This window comes from Heptranchias perlo, unplaced genomic scaffold, assembly GCF_035084215.1.
Source record: "Heptranchias perlo isolate sHepPer1 unplaced genomic scaffold, sHepPer1.hap1 HAP1_SCAFFOLD_1324, whole genome shotgun sequence".
NCBI classification, from domain to species: domain Eukaryota; kingdom Metazoa; phylum Chordata; class Chondrichthyes; order Hexanchiformes; family Hexanchidae; genus Heptranchias; species Heptranchias perlo.
This window is the reverse complement of record NW_027138563.1, coordinates 37,712-42,077: the sequence shown is the minus strand read 5'-3', so window position 1 is coordinate 42,077 and position 4,366 is coordinate 37,712.

Genomic DNA, 4,366 nt, shown 5'->3' with positions numbered 1-4,366 from the left:
GTCGATCCCTTCCTGTGGGGAACCGGTGGGCAGTGGGGGTGATGGGAGTGAGACTCAGTGTGGGGGGGGGGTGATGGGAGTGAGACTCAGTGGGGGGGGGGGGGTGATGGGAGTGAGACGGTCAGTGTGGGGGGGGGGGGTGATGGGAGTGAGACGATCAGTGTGGGGGGGGGGGGTGATGGGAGTGAGACGGTCAGTGTGGGGGGGGGGTGATGGGAGTGAGACGGTCAGTGTGGGGGGGGTGATGGGAGTGAGACGGTCAGTGTGGGGGGGAGGGGGGGTGATGGGAGTGAGACGGTCAGTGTGGGGGGGGGGTGATGGGAGTGAGACGGTCAGTGTGGGGGGGGTGATGGGAGTGAGACGGTCAGTGTGTGGGGGGGGGTGATGGGAGTGAGACGGTCAGTGTGTGGGGGGGGTGATGGGAGTGAGACGGTCAGTGTGGGGGGGGGGGTGATGGGAGTGAGACGGTCAGTGTGTGTGGGGGGGTGTGATGGGAGTGAGACGGTCAGTGTGGGGGGGGGGGGGTGATGGGAGTGAGACGGTCAGTGTGGGGGGGGGGGGGTGATGGGAGTGAGACGGTCAGTGTGGGGGGGGGGTGATGGGAGTGAGACGGTCAGTGTGGGGGGGGGTGATGGGAGTGAGACGGTCAGTGTGGGGGGGGGGGGGTGATGGGAGTGAGACGGTCAGTGTGGGGGGGGGTGATGGGAGTGAGACGGTCAGTGTGGGGGGGGGTGGTGGGAGTGAGACGGTCAGTGTGGGGGGTGGTGATGGGAGTGAGACGGTCAGTGTGGGGGGGGGTGATGGGAGTGAGACGGTCAGTGTGGGGGGGGGGGGTGATGGGAGTGAGACGGTCAGTGTGGGGGGGGGGGGTGATGGGAGTGAGACGGTCAGTGTGGGGGGGGGGGGTGATGGGAGTGAGACGGTCAGTGTGGGGGGGGGGGGTGATGGGAGTGAGACGGTCAGTGTGGGGGGGGGTGATGGGAGTGAGACGGTCAGTGTGGGGGGGGGGGGGTGATGGGAGTGAGACGGTCAGTGTGGGGGGGGGTGTGATGGGAGTGAGACGGTCAGTGTGGGGGGGGTGATGGGAGTGAGACGGTCAGTGTGGGGGGGGGTGATGGGAGTGAGACGGTCAGTGTGGGGGGAGGGGGGGTGATGGGAGTGAGACGGTCAGTGTGGGGGGGGGTGATGGGAGTGAGACGGTCAGTGTGGGGAGGGGGGGTGATGGGAGTGAGACGGTCAGTGTGGGGGGGGGGTGGTGATGGGAGTGAGACGGTCAGTGGGGGGGGGGGTGATGGAGTGAGACGGTCAGTGTGGGGGGGGGTGATGGAGTGAGACGGTCAGTGTGGGGGGGGGGTGGTGATGGGAGTGAGACGGTCAGTGGGGGGGGGGGTGATGGGAGTGAGACGGTCAGTGTGGGGGGGGGTGATGGGAGTGAGACGGTCAGTGTGGGGGGAGGGGGGGTGATGGGAGTGAGACTGGTCAGTGTGTGGGGGGGGGTGATGGGAGTGAGACGGTCAGTGTGGGGGGGGGGGGGGTGATGGGAGTGAGACGGTCAGTGTGGGGGGGGGGGGTGATGGGAGTGAGACGGTCAGTGTGGGGGGGGGGGTGATGGGAGTGAGATGGTCAGTGTGTGGGGGGGGTGATGGAGTGAGACGGTCAGTGTGGGGGGGGGGGTGGTGGGAGTGAGACGGTCAGTGTGGGGGGGGGTGGTGATGGGAGTGAGACGGTCAGTGTGGGGGGGGGGTGATGGGAGTGAGACGGTCAGTGTGGGGGGGGGGGTGATGGGAGTGAGACGGTCAGTGTGGGGGGGGGGTGATGGGAGTGAGACGGTCAGTGTGGAGGGGGGGTGGTGGTGATGGGAGTGAGACGGTCAGTGTGGGGGGGGGGTGATGGGAGTGAGACGGTCAGTGTGGGGGGGGGTGATGGGAGTGAGACGGTCAGTGTGGGGGGGGGGGTGGTGGGAGTGAGACGGTCAGTGTGGGGGGGGGTGGTGATGGGAGTGAGACGGTCAGTGTGGGGGGGGGGTGATGGGAGTGAGACGGTCAGTGTGGGGGGGGGGGTGATGGGAGTGAGACGGTCAGTGTGGGGGGGGGTGATGGGAGTGAGACGGTCAGTGTGGGGGGGGGTGGTGGTGATTGGGAGTGAGACGGTCAGTGTGGGGGGGGGTGATGGGAGTGAGACGGTCAGTGTGGGGGGGGGGTGATGGGAGTGAGACGGTCAGTGTGGGGGGGGGTGATGGGAGTGAGACGGTCAGTGTGGGGGGGGGGGTGGTGGGAGTGAGACGGTCAGTGTGGGGGGGGTGGTGATGGGAGTGAGACGGTCAGTGTGGGGGGGGTGATGGGAGTGAGACGGTCAGTGTGGGGGGTGGTGATGGGAGTGAGACGGTCAGTGTGGGGGGGGGTGATGGGAGTGAGACGGTCAGTGTGGGGGGGGGTGATGGGAGTGAGACGGTCAGTGTGGGGGGGGGGTGATGGGAGTGAGACGGTCAGTGTGGGGGGGGGTGATGGAGTGAGACGGTCAGTGTGGGGGGGGGTGATGGAGTGAGACGGTCAGTGTGGGGGGGGGTGATGGGAGTGAGACGGTCAGTGTGGGGGGGGGTGGTGGTGATGGGAGTGAGACGGTCAGTGTGGGGGGGGGGTGATGGAGTGAGACGGTCAGTGTGGGGGGGGGTGTGATGGGAGTGAGACGGTCAGTGTGGGGGGGGGTGATGGGAGTGAGACGGTCAGTGTGGGGGGGGTGATGGAGTGAGACGGTCAGTGTGGGGGGGGGTGATGGGAGTGAGACGGTCAGTGTGGGGGGGGGGGGTGATGGGAGTGAGACGGTCAGTGTGTGGGGGGGTGATGGGAGTGAGACGGTCAGTGTGGGGGGGTGATGGGAGTGAGACGGTCAGTGTGGGGGGGGGGGTGATGGGAGTGAGACGGTCAGTGTGGGGGGGGGGTGATGGGAGTGAGACGGTCAGTGTGGGGGGGGGTGATGGGAGTGAGACGGTCAGTGTGGGGGGGGGTGATGGGAGTGAGACGGTCAGTGTGGGGGGGGTGATGGGAGTGAGACGGTCAGTGTGGGGGGGGGTGATGGGAGTGAGACGGTCAGTGTGGGGGGGTGATGGGAGTGAGACGGTCAGTGTGGGGGGGGGGTGATGGGAGTGAGACGGTCAGTGTGGGGGGGGGTGATGGGAGTGAGACGGTCAGTGTGGGGGGGGGTGATGGGAGTGAGACGGTCAGTGTGGGGGGGGGGTGATGGGAGTGAGACGGTCAGTGTGGGGGGGGGTGATGGAGTGAGACGGTCAGTGTGGGGGGGTGGTGGTGATGGGAGTGAGACGGTCAGTGTGGGGGGGGTGATGGGAGTGAGACGGTCAGTGTGGGGGGGGGGTGATGGGAGTGAGACGGTCAGTGTGGGGGGGGTGATGGGAGTGAGACGGTCAGTGTGGGGGGGGGGGGGGGTGATGGGAGTGAGACGGTCAGTGTGGGGGGGGTGGGAGTGAGACGGTCAGTGTGGGGGGGTGATGGGAGTGAGACGGTCAGTGTGGGGGGGTGGTGGTGGTGGGAGTGAGACGGTCAGTGTGGGGGGGCCAGTCAGCATCAGATGACGGTGGGATTCCTCACTGTGAGGCTGGGCGTGTGTTATTGTCTTCAGGCTGTGTGAGGCACCACTTCCCTGTTACTAAATGCGACAGGCAGGATCCGGAGATCAGTGGGTAACTGCTCCTTCTCTCCACAGACGTTCTCTCCATTAACTCCGATTACGGTGCCTCTGTTGTTGAGAAGATGCTGTCCAGGTGAGTGAACTTTTCACACACGGGGTAAGAACTTGCTGCTGAAATACCCGACACAATCCAGTGATCTGATCTCTCGCTCCCAGGCCCAGGACCACGATCGATCAGCTGTTGCCAAGACCACACCACCAGATGCCCTGGACCTCCTCAACAAACTGCTCGTCTTCAACCCAGACCGTCGGCTGACTGCTGAGGAGGGGCTCAGACACCCCTATATCAACAGGTATAAACAGGGGCTCGGACACCCCTATATCAACAGGGCTCGGACACCCCTATATCAACAGGGGCTCGGACACCCCTATATCAACAGGGGCTCGGACACCCCTATATCAACAGGTATAAACAGGGGCTCGGACACCCCTATATCAACAGGTATAAACAGGGGCTCGGACACCCCTATATCAACAGGGGCTCGGACACCCCTATATCAACAGGGCTCGGACACCCCTATATCAACAGGGGCTCAGACACCCCTATATCAACAGGTATAAACGGGCTCAGACACCCCGATATCAACAGGGGCTCGGACACCCCTATATCAACAGGTATAAACAGGGGCTCAGACACCCCGATATCAACAGGGGCTCGGACACC